The sequence below is a fragment of the Pezoporus occidentalis genome, unplaced genomic scaffold, assembly GCF_034315485.1.
Source record: "Pezoporus occidentalis ecotype Australia unplaced genomic scaffold, CSIRO_AGI_Poc_V1 ctg154, whole genome shotgun sequence".
Classification (NCBI taxonomy): domain Eukaryota; kingdom Metazoa; phylum Chordata; class Aves; order Psittaciformes; family Psittacidae; genus Pezoporus; species Pezoporus occidentalis.
The window spans coordinates 969,748-989,477 of record NW_026913361.1 but is presented as its reverse complement, the minus strand read 5'-3'; the positions used below and the strand labels follow the sequence as shown (position 1 = coordinate 989,477).

At 42.5% G+C, this 19,730-nt stretch overlaps 1 protein-coding gene across 20 annotated transcripts in view; it reads left to right on the top strand.

Moving 5' to 3' along the window:
* ADGRL3 (adhesion G protein-coupled receptor L3) overlaps positions 1–19,730 on the top strand; it is a 516,853-nt gene that overhangs the window by 380,082 nt on the left and 117,041 nt on the right. The gene's annotated exons all lie outside the window — the stretch shown is intronic.

The following is a 19,730-nucleotide window of genomic DNA, read 5'->3' as shown; positions in this document are numbered from 1 at the left end:
GGTGACAGCCAGCATGGCTTCACTAAGGGGAAATCCTGCCTGACCAATTTAGTGGCCTTCTATGATGGGGCTACAGAACTGATGGACAGGGGTAGAGCAGTTGATGTCATCTACCTGGACTTGTGCAAAGCGTTCAACACTGTCCCACACGACATCCTTGTCTCTAAATTGGAGCGACATCAATTTGATGGATGGACCACTGGTGGATAAAGAACTGGCTGGATGGCTGCACACAAAAGAGTTGTGGTCAATGGCTCAATGTCCGGCTGGAGACCAGTAACGAGTGGTGTCCCTCAGGGATCAGTGTTGGGACCCGTCTTGTTTAACATTTTCATCGCTGACATGGACAGTGGGATTGAGTGCGCCCTCAGCAAGTTTGCCGATGACACCAAGCTGTGTGGTTTGGTTGATACCCTGGAGGGAAGGAATGCCATCTAGAGGGATCTCGACACGCTTGTGAGGTGGGCTGATGCCAAACTCATGAAGTTTAACCATGCCAAGTGCAAGGTCCTACACCTGGGTTGGAGCAATCCCAGGCACAGCTACAGGTTGGGCAAAGAAGAGATTCAGAGCAGCCCTGCGGAGAAGGACTTGGGGGTGTTGGTTGATGAGAAAATGAACATGGGCTGGCTCCAGTGTGCACTTGCAGCCCCGAAAGCCAACCATATCCTGGGCTGCATCAAAAGGAGTGTGACCAGCAGGTAGAAGGAGGTGATCCTGCCCCTCTACTCTGCTCTTGTGAGACCTCACCTGGAGTACTGTGTGCAGTTCTGGTGTCCTCAACATAAAAAGGACATGGAACTGTTGGAACAAGTCCAGAGAAGGGCCACGAGGATGATCGGGGGCTGGAGCACCTCCTGTATGAAGACAGGCTGAGAAAGTTGGGGCTGTTCAGCTTGGAGAAGAGAAGGCTGTGTGGAGACCTCCTAGCAGCCTTCCAGGATCTGAAGGGGGCCTATAGGGATGCTGGGGAGGGACTCTTCACTAGGGACTGTAGTGATAGGACAAGAGGTAACAGATTCAAAGTTAAACAGGGGAAGTTTAGATTGGATATAAGGAGGAAATTCTTTCCTGTTAGGGTGGTGAGGCAGCACTGGAATGGGTTGCCCAGGGAGGTTGTGAATGCTCCATCCCTGGCAGTGTTCAAGACCAGGCTGGACGAGGACTTGGGTGATATGATTTAGCGTAAGGTGTCCCTGCCAATAGCAGGGGGGTTGGAACTAGATGATCTTAAGGTCCTTTCCAACCCTAGCTATTCTATGATTCTGTGGCAAGGAAGGAAAGAGTGTTAGCGCAAAGCATTTTACCCCCATTTGTAGCTAGCTCAAAGCTACAATTCTTGCAAAAATTCAATAGAAGAAAAATGTGTGAGGAAAGGAAACATAGGAAAAAGCAGAGCTGTGTGAACAGCTACATAGTACAGCTTGCATCCAGCAGTGCAAGAGGTTCTGGGAAACCTCTTGACCATATTATGTGAGTAGTGAGGATGGAGAAAGAGAGGTGCATGCTGAGCAAGGTAAGTTCTTCCCCCCCCCCCAAACCAAAATTGCATCTTTGAGCATTTCCAGACGTAAAGGTTGCTTTTCTGAGGTGACTTTTTATCCAAAATGCTTTTTTAGTGCTTTAAGAGATAGTAGTACCTGTCCCCCCTGCCTTGTCAGGTCAGCATGGCAGCATCCCTCTCTAGTAGGTTCAGTCCAAACAGTGAAGTGCCTGTGCTGCTGCAAGCACTGCTGTTTGAGACTCTGAGTGGACTTGAACAGTTGTACAGACTCACGCCCAGCATGCCTGGAAAGGGCTCACATTTAACCAGGTAGTGCTAGGTCAGAAACACTTGTCAAATACCTGTCTCCTGATGGCTTTAGGGCATAGTAGTCAATGTAAGATGAGGACAGGTTGCATTAACGAGTTTCAACTCCGGGTGCTTGGCCACTGCATCTTGTGAAGGGACTGAGCTTTAGTTTTTGGCTACCTGGCAGCATTTGAAGTGTATTCACCACCTGGTACCTCCCTATTTCAAGGATGGCAGGATGAGGTAAGACAAAGCATCCATCTACAGCTTGCTAGAAAAGGCAGAGCAAAAAGGGCTTCTAGTGAAGAGTCCAAGCTACAGTTACAGTCCTGTTATTTTCTCTAGCCAAATCCCACCAGGGATGTGGTGGTATTTCTGGACTGTTTTTCTGATTCACTCTTCCAGCCCAATCCCCAGCATAAGCCCATGTAGAGCTTCATCCCAGAGGCATTGACCACCTCTGGAGTGATGCCGCATGAGAGAGGGTGGTCTGTGAGCGCCTCAGCCTCCAAGTTATTATTTGGATAGTAAAACCAGCTTCTGCCCCTAAATCCTCACATCCCCCATAGGATACATAAACCAACATCCTTCAGATTCCAGTACTAAAGAGGTATAAGTAATGAGCAGATTTATTGACTGTAATTGCACTTGAATTAACTAGATGTCTGTGTATTTGGTGGCTCCTGCAGCCTGACAACCCTCCTGCAGCACTGGAAACCTCATTGCTTTGCTTTGCAACAGTTCCTATGCCAGGAAGCTACAGAGGGCACAGCTCTCTTGGCACAGCTCTAAAATAACTTGGCAAGTAAGCCCTGGAGGCTTAAACTCTTGCCCCAGCTGGGAAACATAATGATCTAGCTACCTGCACTCTTTGATCTTCCCTTTGCTCTCTGATTTCCACAGACTTATCATTTGTTCACACACACACACCAAAAAAATAATAAATAAATAATATAAAAAAAAAAAAGCGGGCTCCCGGGGGGGATGGGGTGGGGGTGGAAAGGATGGGGACTACTCCCTGCAGTTTGCAGGCAGGGCTGAGATGCAGCCTTGGCTCTGCTCTTTGTGTCCTCAGGGTGGTACTGCAGCTACTGCTTCCCCGCGCCTTGCTGTTAGTGGGGAGGAGGTGGCACATCGTACATTTACTTTGCTGCTTAGAGGTTTGTTTTAACCTGCATCTCTGTATTTACATGGCACGGATGCATCTGCTCATATGCTTTGTTTCCTGAAGCTGTGTCAGGGCTGTTGGGGTGAGTTGCAAAGGGGGCTTTTTGTGATCCTATGCTAGATGAGGAGGGTCAGAGTCGGGGACTGCAAGTCACTGTCAGATCAGCAAGAATTTAGCAAAAACCTCTTCTGCCACTCAATTGCCACCTCAGGAGACAGGGAAGGACTTCTGTGGGCAGCTGGCCAAAAGCCACACAAGTGAAGAATAAATACAATAAAAAAAAAAATAAAATAAATAAAAAAAAAAAATAAAATAAAATAAAATAAAATAAAATATGAGGACCTTTTACTAGGTCCAAAGATACTAAGATTTTTTTTTCTTTTCTGGTGTTCACTTAAAGGCTGATGAATGCAGTTTATCAGAAATCTTTAAAGAAGCTGCTATTACTGACTGGATAGTTGAGACATTTCTGTACAGCACTTTTCAAAAGGCAAAGGTGCTTCACACACTTACAGTAAAAGCACCAAGCAATGGTGAACCATAGCCATCTGCAGCATGGTTACTGAAGCTGTAACTCTTAATGCTTCTTTTAGCCAGGCCTGTTCCCGAAGTATGGTATTACAGGAAAAAAATAATCACATTGTGGGATTTAAGCTGTTGCATAAGGAAGTATAGTACATGATAATTAAAATTATAAATATAGCTAAAACTTGCAGAATTTTACAGTGCACAGACCATAATGCACTATAGGGCATCCGTCTTCAGTAGGAGGAGTTCAAATCTGTGGAGATTTTAATCTATGAAATCACTTGAGCATTTGTATTTTTCATTTGGCTTTCTACTCTATTTGGTTGTGGCAATGTTTGAATAATGTCAGGGTGGAAATTGGTTTTATTCAACTTAATTTAGTCCATAGCAAGATGTACATTGCCTTGAAGCATGAGGCAGTTCCCAAGCAGCAGGAGACAGGCTTCTCTTCAAGTCAGGTACTGGGCTGTAAAGTAACAGGAAATGGTGGAAAGTGCAAGGTGGAAGTGGGTTTAAATGGCAGCAATATCTACCCTTGCTTCAGGGAGAGAGCTATAAATTGCTACTCTCTCTTGTCTCTTGCCCTAATGCAGGTTGTTGCTCTGCTTTTCTTTTACAGTATTGTACCTTTTCTTTAAGTGGACAAAGGTAAAAAATTGTAAGTAAAAGAAAGTTATACAGCACGGGGCGGGGGGAAAATGGGGAGTGGGGAGAAGGTCTTTCCAAATACCTTATATTGTTGGATATGGCTACTTCTCAGATAGGAAAACTCTTTCTAAGGGTGGATGCACACAGATGATCATACTGGCTGAGAGTGAGGGATAGCTGAAGTCTTTGATTGAATTGAATGCAATTGGTAGAAAAAAGACAAAGTAACATGGTGCAAAATCTCCCAAAGCCCTGAAGTCATGCATGGCTCATCCAGCAAGCGCACTCCAGGCTGGAGCCTTCTAGTCACCACCCTTTTATTTTAAAAACCAAAGCAGGAGTCTCAGCCATGTGAAAAAAACTATTTAAGAAAGAAAAAAAAAGAAAGAAAGAAAAGAAAAAAAAAGAAAGAAAAAAGTTGCTCGCATATTTTGGTTGCCATGGTTTTTGGAGACTCTGGTATTCACTGCATTCTAGATAGCAAATACAGACATAGATAATTTCACCTGGAAAATTGGTGGGATTTTCTCTTCTTTTTCAAGTGAAGATTTTCTCTGTTTGTTCTTGACCTACAGTTTCTGGGGGGCTTTTTTTTTTGTTTATGGGTTTTGTCTGCATGCATGCCGAAATGACACTGAATAAGATCAATAATGAGCCTGTTGGGCTCTGCTTAATAATTCTGAGGTTTAGCTAGAGTAGCTTTGTGGTAACTCAATGCAGTGAAAGCCTATATCAAAGATAAAAGTTTGTGAGCCAATTTTTTGCTAAGAGTTGCTGCTTTCTCAGCAGGCAGATTCAGCAGTGACACAAGGAAACTGATTGGACAGTGCCTGAGTTTTTGGCATGTGGGTTGTAACAGTACTGGCTGATCAAAGCAGATGATACCATGATGCCTTCCTGTTCTGAAAGTCTGTGAGCCAGTGGAAGACGTAGAGTCTCCATTTGCATTTTTGAAGAGAGGTGGTTTATTCAAGTGTGTATAATGTTATGGCATCGTACTGGGCTGCATTATCCTTGCTGGTTTGGTTGGAAATTAAATTTCCCCTTTCTTTCTCTTAGTGGTACTTGGGATTTGGTGTATTTTTGAACTGTGGATATATCCAGCTTCAAAAGGATTTTGCATTTGCACATGGGAATAGCTGTCTTGTCATTATGACCGTGGCCTTAAAATTTGCATTAACTGAAGAAAGGACATTGTTTCATAGCTGCACACACATTTTATGAAGATATTCCTCATAGCCTACACAGTGTTTTTTGGGGAAAAAAAGCTTTAACTAGGATTCAGGAGAGGCTGTGCAATTCAGAAGACCGTTTGTTCATTCTGTGTTCAATCTCTCCTTGAGCCCAGTGCACTTTATCATTAATCCAGCTGGATTTGCCCTGCAAGCCGTAATGTACCAAGAGAAATGTATAGTGTGGTACAGGTCTTACTGGGTGAGAAATATGAGAGAATGAGGCTTTTCAGCGCAGAATTGCAACTGGGACTGATGCTTCTTCTGCCTTTCTCTAAAGAGATCCTGATTGTTGCACACCACTTTAAATGGGAAAAATCTGGGGCAGAGGTGAAGAGGAAAACAGTTTACTGGAGACAAAGTAGTACATATCCCTGCATGTTATTTGAACTGGAGACAGCAGTGGGGATAGCAAATTCATTTCATTTTTAGTTTTGCTGAATATTCCTTTTCTCTGCTAAAGGACACATTTTGCACATTTGCTTTTGCCTTTGACACCTGTAGCCATTTGCCGCACCAGTAAAAATGGAGGGTAAAAATATCCCTATGATAATCCAGTAGTACTTTACACCAACTGTAGCATCACTTTGCACAGGCATAAAAATGACTAGATGAGTTACAGAAAATCAGTCTATAAATCCATAAAAATTGTGGGGTTTCTGCATCTACTGATTTTCCATTGTCTGTATTCATTAACAGAAAGGAAAATGGATGAATTAGTTCCAGGCAGCTGTTCATCTAACTTCCCGAAGCTGCTTACTAAATATCCTAAACACACTTGCTGAGTGTGTTTAGGATATTTTCACTTGCAAAGCAGTAAAAAAAAAAAAAAATCCCCAGCTTCTGTTATGTCTTCTGCTTTCTCTGTAGCCTTCTGAGGCCAAGGAGCCTGCTGCTGCCTTTTATATTTTCCTGAAGCCTGGCTCTGATCACATGGCTGCCTTCAAAGAAAGATTTTGTACTGAAGAGTGTTTTTTGGAGGGATCCTTGCATTTCCCTGAATGGCTCCCAGACCTCAGCCACCAACTCTTGTGTTGGGCTGTACATTTTTCGTTAAGAACAGCCTGAGGGGTGCTGAGCTCTGCTTGCTATGTTGGTCCTATTTTTTTTGCATGCAAAAACAGTCTTTAGATTCATGAGAGTGGACTTCTGAACTTGAATGAACAGTGGGAAAGCTTTGATCCCACAGTGGCAGCATAGTAAAAGGACCGTGACTTGCATCTGTCACTTACTAAGAAGTAGAAAGGCTTGATTTATTTTATGAGAAGCCGTTGTGCTCATCCTGCATGTTTACAAGGATGGGAAAGGCTGTGGATTAGGCAGCCTTTGGCAAGAGATCTGTAAATTCATAGCCCATGGAGAGAAAAGATTTGGAGCAGGTTTGGGGGTGTCCCACTGCCCTAGGCACAGCGGGAGTAAGAAGCCAAGAACCCAGGCGAAAGCCAGCTCTCACTCAGTGACCTGTTGGGAGGGTGGAAGGAACCTGTACATGCTTTCAAAAGGAAGCATTAGCCTTGCTCTTTTGGCCTAGAAACACTGGAGAGCAGTGAGATGAGCAGCCCTGCCAGCAGAGCCAGTCTTGAGGGGCCATCTCAAGCAGGAGACTGAGGAGATACAGCCAGGAGAAGGGCAGATGTTTGGATCTGCCTAGAAAACACAACTTAGTCATTTGGGATACAGATGGCATGTCAGAGAGAAAGGCTGCAGAAATTATTAATATGGTGGGCGGCTTTCTTGGGAAGGGGACTTCTGAAGCAGTTACTTTTCTCTCTTTCTGCTGCTCGATGCTGCTGATTACAAGAAAAGAGGATTATTATAGATATTACCTATTTAGACACTAGAGATAACACACAATGCTGAAAACTGAACTTATCTCTGATTAAAATTTAATTGCTCCCAAGCTTCCACTAGTTACTTGCATTAAGTTTCACACCATTGGTAAGTGCTCATCCACCAGTGCTGGATTTAACAGGAATTTGGCAGATGTTAGTGGAGTGCTGGAAGAAATCCAGACCACAAGATCTGTAGCATATCGCATGTTTGAAAATTTGTTGGCAGCTGAGAGAAAAATCACAAACCTGGAAATAGCAAAAAACTGGACACAGATTGCATCAAATAGCCAAAAGGTTGCACTGTCACCTCCGGCACCTGGAAGACCAGCACAGGTGATGAAGTGCTGTGTGTCAGGTGTTTTGGGAAGGTGTAAAAGCAGCAGATATTATATTATTAGTTTTTAGAATGCTTTATGTGAGAGACATCGGTATCTCCATGGAAATCCTTAGGAAAAAAAAAAAAGACAAAAAACTCACACCAGTCTGTTCTGAGGCAGTTTAGCAAATTAGCTGTGTTTTATACAACTTAGGTTTTCATCACATATTGTCCTCGCTCCTGAGGACATTTATTCAGGAACAGGGTCCGTGTTCACTAAGAGACTATTTCTATTACTTTTTTCCTTCTTATTGCTTTCTGTGACTTAGCTTTATATTGAAGTATCAGTGTGTAGTGTTATGGTAGCCTTAACAGCTGTAGCACAGTGAGATTGCAGAGGAAGAAAATGCCTCTCGTAGATGAACCGGAGCTGAATTAAAATGTAGGATGGCACAATTCCTTTTTGAAGAAATATTTCATTGTGTTTAAAAAGAAATACAACACACTTCATGTTTAGTCTCACGTTTAAATGTATGCCGGTATCTTGACAGTGGTTGTGACAGGAGCTTGTATGGAGAAAAGTAGATCTCACCTTAAGCCTTTTTCAATTGAAACAGTGTTTGGTGGAGTTTGTACAAAAGATTAAGTCTGATTCACTCCTTGCTGGGACTGAGCTGATAGGCACAAAAATAGAGCAGGACCTGCCTTGTGCTATTGCAACATTTGATCCCTTACATATGATTTCATTTGTTCTGTGGTGTATAGCAAAATGCATTTCATATGCTCTTGTCCTCTATAGTGAGACCTGGGGTCAGCAGATCTCTGTTCCTAGGTAGATGCTACTTGGGAGGTATGCTGGATCCCTGTGTTAATCTTGTCTCATCTTTTGGTGCTGATCTGGCTTTTTCTCATCTCCTGGGGAGGATGTGAGTGAATGAGAGTTTAAAAGTTTGAGTGTGGCTGAGAAATTAATTCAGCCTACGCTCTTAAGCATTGGTTTAAATAACCTTAAGCCTAAGCTTTAAAGCTATACTTAACTGGGGACTGTGTGCTGCCATGCTCTGCACTACCAGGTTAATAAGTTTAGTATGTGGTAGTCTGTTTCCTTAAGTAATGTCTGGTATTATTGCTAATAATTAATACAGTTTTTATAGAAAAAAAGGCAAATCAAAATACTTCAATAAGTATCAGTCTCTTTCAGTTCCAAATGCAAAATGCATCAGTGCTCCATTTTACATATCATTTTCTGAAGACTTATAGAATATACTGTTCAGAGGAATTCAGAAATACCTGGATAGAAATTCTATCTCCAGCAGTGAAACTTGTTCAAAAGCTGATAAGAAAGGAGATTTTATTTTTTTATTTTTTTTTTATTTTTGAGCACCAAGGCAATCGATTTGGAACTTTAACAGTGAAATGGGAGGCGGAAGGTACATGTAGGCTGGCATGGGGCTCTTTGACAGTGAGAGGGGAGAAATAAGGCAGTGCAGGTGTTCTTCAGGTTTTTCAGAGCAAATCTGAAGCAGTTGTTTAGTCCTGCAACACTGCTCTATCCATGAGTGCTAATCTAACCTGGCTGTAATAGCAACTGGCCCAGCTTCTAATTCTGTCCAGCAGATACAGAGATGTGTATGGAGGTAGCAGACCATGTGAGGGATCTCAACCAGCTTGAGCTATTTGAAGTGTGATGGGCTAAACCATCCATTGGATTCCCTCTGCTGTCAAGTAGAGGGGCATCTCCAGATTGAGATTTGGAAGAGCACATGCCAGAATTGCTTATTCATGTAGATGTGTGAAAAGGATGTTTGTGGTTTCCTGGAAATTATAGTTATTTGAGGTGTGATGTAAATAGAGAATTCAGTGCTCATCAGGGTGCACTCAGGATTTCACAGTTAGCCTGAGTGAAATGGGGGCCTTATTCTTGTAGGGTTTTCTTAGTTCTGGCCACATGTGCAACTTCATTAGGTTGGACTCCTGAGGTTTGTGCTATGAGAAAATAAAACTTTGAGGAAAGGATCGATCACCCTAAATAATCTGATACTCAAAAGGCCAGTGCTTTTCGAAGGGAGTGGGAGATACTGCTTTCTCAGGCCACTTGTTAGAGACTGACACTGGGATCCTGTTTCTGAAAGTTTTGACCTAAATGTCTCATCCATTGTATTTGCATTTTTTTTTTTTTCCAATGGGAAAAATAATGAAGTGCAAAAACTGAGGGAAAGAGAAGTCTGCAAGGTCATACTTGACTCACTACTAAGGGCAGTGGCTGCAAAGGACTCTATCCATACTACTGGGGACAGCCCATTCTTCTTGCAGCTCCCCTGGATTTTGCTCTCAATGAGACAATGGTTTTCTAAATATTCAGCCCGAAGAATTTTCTTTATTTAGTTAGGACAAGAACATTTCAAAGGGACTAATTTCAGACAACAAAAGAGCCTCAACTTGTGACTGCTTCACAAGCTCCTTCACTGACCCATGATGCAGGAGTTCCCCAAGGAGCACACACTTGACTCTCTCTTGGCGCATTTCTGTCACAACTTCTTGATGTTCTCAGGACAGCATTTCGGTAGTTGCCCCACTTTTCAATGGCTGAAGTATTTTTCTAGCTCTCCATAGCTCTTTACATCCTTGGCCTACCTGCCTGGGAATAAAATGGACCTTTCTTCATCTGAGAGCTCTTGGAAGATGCTGTGATATGTGGGGTGTGCAATGGTGTTGTCTTCCCTAATACTTCTTCCTACTGCCAGAATTGTAGACCTGGAATAAATATCCAGCTGCTTTTCCTGAAACCTAAAACTTCTCTGCATGGATGAGGTAAGACAAATCCTTATCCTCATCTCCCACTGTCTGCCCAGATAATGGGCTGTGTTCATAAAATCATTACTTATTGTCGTGGTTTAAACCCAGTCAGGTAACTCGTTCGCTCACTTCCCCCCCTTTTCTTGCCCTCCCCCTGCTCTCGGAGGGACGGAGAGGAGACTCAAAAAGAATGCAACTCCCACGGGTTGAGATAAGAACAGTTTAGTAACTAAGGTATAACACAAATCACTACTGCTACCACCAATGATAATAATGATAAAGGAAATAACAAGGGAAGAGAATACATCATCTCACCACCAGCCGACCGATAACTCGCCCCCCAGGCCCAACCAAGCTCCGACCGATACCTCCTCCAACCCTGCAGTCTCCCAGCCCTTCCGGCTCCCTCCCCGTTACATCCTGGGCATGACGTGCTGTGGTATGGAATACCTCTTTGGTCAGTTTGGGTCAGGTGTCCTGTCTCTGCTTCCTCCTGGCTTCCCCTCCTCCCTGGCAGAGCATGAGGCTCACAAAGTCCTTGGCCAAACCAAAACATCGCTTGTTATCAGCTCTGTTCCCGAGCTGAAAGTCAAAACACTGCACTGCACCAGCTACCAAGAAGGGGAAAAATGACTGCTACTGCTGAACCCAGGACACTTATCATCATTTGCACCATTGCCAAATGCCAGCTGCATGTCTGCAGCAGCTTGCCTAACATTGGTCACCACTGATGGTGTGGACTGAATGCATATTTCAGAGAAAACTGAGGATGCCCTGCAACAACGAAGGTTTGAACAGGACTCTGTTGTGCTCCCATCTTTCTGCATGGCAGGGTGGTATGGAGAGAGTGGCAGCAGGGGAAATTTTGCTGACACAACTGTTACATTGTCAGCAGTCAATTGGAAAGTTTTGTTCTTCAATTAAATGTATTCCACTATCAAGGATGCCCTTGGCTTCAGTCTGGGTTATTAGAGGATTGAGTGTCTCATAATTTACTTTTTTCTTTTCTAGTACTCTTGGTTATTGTTGGCAAAACCAGATCTTTACCTACAGTCCTGAGAGAGCACACCTAACTTAGAGAAGCTCAAATCACAAATGTTTTTAAGGGTATCAGTTTTGGTTTTGCTTGTCTACTTTTTAAAAAAGCACTTTTTAAACAATACAGATTATATTGAGACAGGTGTTTCAAGTGCAAATCTTCTATAATATCCTCTTTCATGTGGTGTTTGATCAGTTAACCCAAATTGTAATTTGTTTTGTGGAGAAAGAAGGATATGGACAAATACATACACACAAACACAGCTAGTTCATCTCATGGTTCTGGGAGTGGGAAAATGGATGTTGTTTCCACCCTGCAATCAGACTTTAGCGATACTCCACTGGTTATGACTCCCCAAAGGTGGAGAAAGTGGTAATTCAACAAATATTACCTCTGGGATGTAGCACATCAGCCAGAAAGAAGGCTTTATATCTCCCCTCCCTATACTCTGCTGCATTGGGTTCTGTAGGAGGAAAGATGTTTATAAATGTTAGAAAATGCTGGGGGTGTTATGAGCTTAATTTGTGTTCACTGCACAGGTGGGCTTCCTTCCGTCCATTAGAACCCTACCTGGAATATGAAAGGTTTGTCAGGACTATTTGGGACTTGTGCTTGGATCCACAGCCCTGAACAGACAGGCCCCATAGGTGCCCCTCCTTCACAGATGTACCTAAAGAAGGCAATTTATAAAGGCCTATAGCTCTGACAGAGCCAAGACTCAGTGTTCCTGGGGAACCTACAAGCAGACAAGGGGCAAGGCTTGGCTCCAGCAGAAAAAACCACTGAAGCTAATCTGGAACTTTGTTGGGCTGTCCTAGTTTCCATGACTGTCCCGTCAGTAGCAATCAGGAAAGAGTTGGTGATGGTGGCAGTGAGCTCCTGCCATGGTAAAGCATGGAGCTGTTGCAGGTCTAATCCATTGTTGTCTTATCCTCTGGACATGGTCGCTGCAGGATTAGCAAGCGGTGATCTCCCACTTCTTCCAGGTCTGATTTTTCCTCTCTCTGATAGAATATCCCTAAGTGGTAGCATGCTGCATCTCCAGGTACCTTTCATTCCAAAGTAATCCTTAAAATTATAAATGAAAACTGAAGGCACCACCTCACACTGTAAGTTATGGCCATTGGACTTGGGGGTAAGGAAGGTGTCAGATGTCAAGTAAGGAAGGTATCATTGGCAGTAGCCTTGCTTTCTGGATAAGGGAGATAAGGGAGCTTAGAAGTGGATGTGAGGCTGAGAAAAGCTCCAGGTCAGGTTGTGTTTGCCAGTAGAAGCTCTTCTGGGAAAGGAAAGCAAATGGAAAATAATGGAGAAATGAAACTGGAAGGAGCAGCTTGTTATTGAAGGGGCAGATATATAATTTTTTTGTAGGCAATGAGAGGCAGGATTAAGTTTTGGATCTGTCCTGGATTGAGGAAAAGAGCTAAAAATAGTGATTTAATGTCCCCTTTAGTGGAAGTAAGCCAGCACTGTGCCCAGAAAGCTGTAATGCACGTTCCACATGAATGAGATTTTATTCAATGTGCAGGGAGAGAAATCTGGATAACAGGGAGAGTGGGAGATTTCTGAATGTTAGGCTGAAATTTCAGCAGGTATTCAATCACCTGTGAGGGCTTGGCCTCGATGGCGCAATGTTCCTGTTGGCTGATGAAGGCAATCTAACACCGCATTTCCCACTTGGAGGATCCCTGCAGGGAAATCGTCTCAGAAAGAAAAATGTTCAGTGATACTGGCTTAGCTCATACTGCTTTCATCCACCCAGGCTAAGATTTAGATGCTATCAAAAAGGAAAAAGAAACCTAGAAAGGCCCAAGTTAATATTAATCATAGGAGGAAGGAATTGTTAAACCAGGTTGGTCCTTGTGTGTGACTTCATTCCCATTTTACACCTTCTGCATCCTCTTTCCCTTGTTCCCCAGCTCCATCCCATCTCATTCAACATGCTCTTAAGCTGGCCTGAGTCAGCTCTGCCGTTATTTTGTTTTTCATTTAGACAAACACCACAGTGTGGAGTTGCCTCAGCTTGACAGAAAGGGGCACAAAATTTTCTGTTATGTTCTTATTGGAGTCATGCATGCTTCAGCTGGCAAACAGATTGTCAAACATCCTTGAACAATATTTGCTCAGAATGCAAGAGAGAAAAGAAATCTGATACCTGCTTTTAGAATCAGTTCCTTCCTTTTGTGTTTTATTTGCACACATTTAAAATTTCCTTTTTATTAGACCATATTCAGCCTAAGTTGCTTAGTGAGATTTGTTGTCCAGTGAGTCCTTGCTCATGTTTAAAAGCTGACTGGATCGAGAGCTGATTTTTCTCCTTATCTCCACCCCTTTCCCTCAGTGGTGGGGAATGGAAATAAATAATAGCTCTTTTTGGGGAAGAACATCCCCATCCCCAACCAGAACAGCAGCCACTGGTGGGCTGAAAACTGTGTGTGGCAAATAAGTGTTGGGTCAGCATGTCTCAGTGTTGTATTGCAAACAGTGTATTAGTAGGCTGCTCTTAGAGATGCTCTTGAGTCTCTTCATACAGGATGCATATTGCTATTACTGAAGAGGAAATCTCACCTGGGAAGCATAATTCACATTGCTGCCCCTGGAGCTGAAATGATGCATGTTGTTGAAATAAAGTTGTATCTCCCTTAGTTACAAGCTGTTGCCTCATTGGAGTCTGTTTGACCGGACATCTCAGGTTCTTATGAGATTTCTGTGAGCTCTGCTCTGAACAGAGCTACAGACAGCAATAGATTAACTAAATCAGTGTCACTGTTTTAGCTCAAATATGAAGTTTAATAAGGAAAAATAATAGCTTAATTTGGAAAGACATCTTGTAGCAGGGGGTCTGACCTTGTATGAGTGACTGCTGCCAAGAGGATTAGAGTTGTATGTTGTACTCAGAAATGTACTGTGGACATGCTGAGCTTGGCATAGAAGATGGGAAGAGTGGTCCCTTCAGTTCAATACCTTGTCCGAGCTTCAGACTTTGCAGGAAATTCCTCTGGGAATAATGTGAATCAAAAGAAGGGCTCATTCTTTTGCATTACCCTGTAATTTCCTCATACAATAGCACAGGAGGATCAAAGCCTTCCCTGTCCTTCTCTTGTTTTACTGTTAATCCTTGGCACATCTCAGCACTTCCCAGGAGTGTGTTGTGGGCTGTGATGATGATGAGAAGCAAACAAGGACATCGGGTTATCTGGTTAGGGTGGAATTTTCCTCCACTTCTCCCCACCAATTTGTTCTTAGCATCCATACTGTAGTTGTGGATTTTCTAGTTATCCATGGAAAGGCTTAAATCTTTCCACGCACCAACTAAACACGTCAAGGAAAGGTGAGCAAATAGTTGAGAGGCTTGCAGTTTCTTTTGTGCCCCAGAGATCTGCTGTAAGAGACACTGTTTTTCAGGAGACAAAGTCATAAATTGCTTGCTGTTGGGTGGCATTTTCAGCCAAGGCTTGAGCGTGGAAGTGTTGATACAGTGAATGCAGTGGCCCTCCAGGAACCTGTAGGCTCCTGCTGTCATCAGTGTTGTGACCCACTTACAAAGAGCACCTCTGGTCTTGGGCAGATTGAACAGCTTTTGAGATTAACTTTTTTTCTGCCCATAGGCTGGTTGACTCAGATTTTTAAATCTAATCTCTCTTTTTTCTCTCTCTTCAAGCAAAGTCACATTTTTCTCTGCCTTGGAACAATCTCAATGGCAGCTGAACAGAGCAAGCAAGCTGCTTACCGCTGCAGTGCATACACTTGTAATTTCTATTTTGCTGAGCAGCTCCAGGTTGGCATGCCAATCAACTCTGTGTTTCTAATCAGTGGTCAGTCAGGCTCTAGCATTCTTTACTGTGAGGGTGGTGAGGCACTGGAAGAGGTTGCCCAAGAAAGCTGTGGCTACCCCATCCCTGGCAGTGTTCAAAGCCAGGTTGTCAGGGCCTTAAGCAACCTTGTGTAGGGGGAGATGTCCCTGCCCAAGGCAGGGGGGGTGGAACTAGAAGGTCCTTTCCAACCCAGACCATTCCATGATTCTATGTGTCTATGATTTATTTGAAGGTTTCAGTATTTCTTGACTTGGTTACTGCTGACCACAACAGTCTATCATAAGAGACCGTCTTCTTTCCTTCCCATCTCAAGCCTGACCACCATACTAGAAAGTCTGTTACTTCCTTCAATTCCAAATGAGTTCAGTGCTATGCTCTGTTTTTTTTTAGTATTCCTGGCCTGACATCTCCTCTCATTATAAATTATTCTGTCTGCTTCAGCTGCATGCTTTTTCTCATTTACATTTAAGCTAATGGAAGAAGAGTTGCTTTTGATTACATAAGTGAGCTAGATTTTGGGTCAGCATTAGTGTAAAATGAGTTCTGGCTGCATAATGTAAAATATTAGGGTTTTAAGGGGTTTAGTACCTGTAAAGTGCTGCAATGACTGGAAAAACTAATATACTTCTTCCTTGCAAGTTGATGAAACACTTGATGCATGCATGTGAAAGGCTCATGGCTAATAACGTTACAGGTCTCAACATGTGTACTAAAGTATCTGCTTTGTACAAAACAAAAACATTTCAACATATTTGTTGCTGAAGAGAGGAGAAATAGACTTGTAGACTGATGTATTTATTTTATGTTACGTTTGAGAATTGTAAAATGAGGTTTAGGCCATGTGCTAGAAGTATACAGCAGCTCTTTAGCCCTGCATTGTAGCAGTAGTTTTGTCTGATACTTAAATATCTGTAAGTATGTAAGGATCTATGCTGTATTTTAAAGTCAGGTACAGATTGCTCTTTTTCTTCTTTTCCCTCCCAGTCTTCTGTTATGCTTTTGAAGCTTATAGTCATATGAAGATACATTCATATTTAGCTAGACAGCAGGTGTATTTTTTAAAGTATGTACACTGGACTAGGCCAGACTTCTTCTTGTCTCTCCTCTTTTTCCTCTTTTTTTCACATATTGAATATACATTTTGTTTTGTTTTGTTTTGTTTTTTTCTTTACAAGAGACATGATTATTTTGTTCAAAGTACCACATAGAGGCTTTTCAGCTATACTGGGTATTGAATTGTATAGGTGTATATATACAAAGGCACAGAGACTGCATCATTTAAAAATCTCTAAATGGTACAATTTACTTTTTTTCATTTCTCTGTCATCCTGTCTGCTTTTCTTTGTCAGTTTCCAACTTCTCAGATTCTGCTGATGCTTCTGAGGATCTTCAATGCCTTTGTTGGTAGCCCAAGTGGATTTGGTGCCTTTTAGGCTTCCAGGCCAAGAGTACATAATGAAAAATCCCTACTCTGGCACAGCAGCAACTGGATTTTCCTTTGTACATTTGGTGACTCTGGTTTGGACCAGTAATTCCACTGGGCATGTAAACTTCAATGCCTGACTGCATGCAAAACCACATGCCAAACCTGGGGAGGCAATCATACAGCTTTGACCTAAAATATTTTGCTTTTCAGTGCTACTATTAACTTTCTTGTAAGTTTTTCTTATGTTTTTGTTTTCTGTGGGCCCATTTCGAGGTCCTACAAGGTCAATGGGTATATTCCTCTGCTTCACAATGAAAACATGCTTACATAGCAATGTGGTGGTCTGAACTAGCCATTGACAAGAATAATCTGAAAGCTGACAAATGTAATGCTAGAAATAAGTGTTGAAGGATTTTCCACCTTAGACTTATGTACTGTCATACAGTCATCAACCCCTTGCATAGAGTTTGAAACTCTGTCTCAGCCAAAGCTGACTGCATGGGAGCTGGTATCCCTTAATGATGCACAGCCAAGCAAGTTAGGTTGAATCCTTTTCTGATTTTTGGGTGCTGTTCCTTCCTACTTCTGAGCTTTCTGCTGTGACTTTTCAGCCGAGATGACTAACCATGGCAGTATCTTCAGGCTGGAGATCTTTGCCATCTCCTTGAGATGCTGAGGTGTATGAATGCATATTCAACATCACTGCTAGCACCCCAGTGTCCTCCCTCAACAAAAAACTAGCCTTTGGGACACAGGTGAGGGATGCTTGCATGCCAGGCTTTTTAGGACATTAGTGTGGACTTAAGAGTATACCAAATTGCCTGTGTCCGTAAGTACTGAAGTGTACAGTGAAGACCAGAGAACCTTGAAAATGTTACCCAGTTCTTTTCACCTTAAAAAGCCCTGTATGTTTCACAGTTTATTTGTTATAAATCCGCTTTGTTGAAGCAAATGTGTTTTTCGTAATATTAATGGTGCTCTCATTGTTAAAGCCTTCCGCAGAGCATCAGATATTTATAAAACAAATTTAGACACCAGTTCTGTAGTTAAGTATTGTTTAGGCAGATCCCTGAGCCAACATGAATACAGCTATTAGAATTGAGCTTTACAAAGTATTGACATTTCTCCATAAGTAATAAAGAGTTTTGGAAGGGAGCTAAACAGTGTTTTATGGTTTGTTAGGAAAACGGCTTTATTTCTGAAAGTAGCTCAATATTGATATACTCACAATGGAGTTTTGTCAGCTTCCTAGGATTGGCTTACATGAAAGATTTTTTTTTAGCACAGGCTTGTTCCCTTCCTCCCTTCCAGGGGCAGAAGGCAAATCACTGGCACGTCTGTGGAGAGGGTTGACCTGATCCAAGCTCCAAAACAAGATGTGCCTGCCATCTGATTTACAGGAGGGGTCTCAACATCTGCACATCCACATTGAGGTGCACCAGAGCATGCTCAAAAGATGAGAATAAACATTTGTTCTCAGCATCTCCCTATTTCTGCTGGTTTTAGTGGTCAGCTCTCTGCATAGTTCAGGCTGGTTTTCTTGTAGGAGCAAGAATAAATAGAAGAAATAAATAACATAGAATCCAGTGCAGTCAGAGACTGAGTGAAGCAGGTGCTCTGGAGAGAGATCACTTTGGCAGCTTTGGAGAAGGATTTAGTTTTTTGAATGAGGTTTGAAATAACCAGTGGATTAAGCAAGAGGAGAAAATAGATGGGTTTGGTGAAAAACAAAAGATGATCTTTTGCTGGCAGGTTTATCATTCCTGTTGCTCTAGAGGATGCTAAAAGTACAGTATGGATATAACATCTACTGTATAGACAGCAAACTCCGCTTTCAGGTCTCCAATTCATGTCTGGGAATGCTGTACCACCTGCATGCTGATGAAATCAATCCTAACGTGTTAGAGAAAGAAGGGTATAAGTAACCTTAGCTCCACCTTCAATTTTTGTGGTTTATTCCTTTTCCCCTTTTTTATTTTAGCTGACCAGCCGACCCCCAGAATGTGTTTGCATGTAAAACAGTGGGTATTGGGGATGTTTTGGAAGCCCAGCAATGGTATACAAAACTGGGAGGGACCTCAAATCCCAAGCCTCATAGCATCTGAGATCAAGGTGTGGTACACATGGTGTAAGGGAGATGCATATTAAATGCAAAAAGCAGCCTGTGTGATTTTAATCTTCCAAACTAGACAGGAGAAAGCAGGGACAGGAAGCTTCCCACCCGCCTCTCCACCTATACCTCTTGCACACTCATGTGTTATGGGGCCAGGGAGCGGACTTCTTGTAGTTCCAGTGGGTTGTGGTTTTAGGTTCAGTTGTACTATGTCCTCTTCCTCAGGATAACAGCATAACACAATCAGGTGTTAAATATTAATAGAGATCACAGGAGTGTAGCTTAGAAGCACCGAATCATTGAGAATTGGAAAGTCTAATCTGTCCTTTTGAAAGCTGTCCAATTTCTTTTTTATTTACAGCATTTGAACCATTTCACAAATTGGAAAGCAACTATCCAGCCATTTCACAGGCAGATTATGATATGTTTAAGAGTCCAAGGCATTTATCCAAATGCAATTGGCCATCTTGCTGACTAACATCTAGATTGGAGATATTACACAGACAGATGAACAGAGGCTATTTGAAGATGATAGTTTTCTGTTATTAAACTTGTGTTTGTAGCTCACAACTGAAGAAATGTTTTGGATATTTGTATAAGCTGTCTGTGGCCCTCAGAAAATGCTAGGGTGTGAATAGTCATTTTATGACTCCTGCAGTTGCTCCCATTCATTGCAAATGCAGAGATGGAGAACTGCTGGAGAAGTACTGGCTCCATCTGGCACTGCCTCAGCTGAGCACATGCAAGTTATACAATTAAAGATGCAAAGTGCAGGCAAAAGGCAGGAAACATACATTAGATGAAGCTACAGATAGGAAAATTTGGTTTCCCCTCCTAGCAGCTACGCATGTGCTTGTTCTCCATAGAAACTAAAATGTATGTTTCAGCTTGCATGGATAAAACATATATGTGGTTTAATTAAAAGGTTAAAAAATAAGTACAAACCTGGCAATCTCAGCCTCCAGTAAATCTCTTAAAATCGTTAAGTGTAGTGCTAATATGTCTGCACTCCAACATGTTCTGAA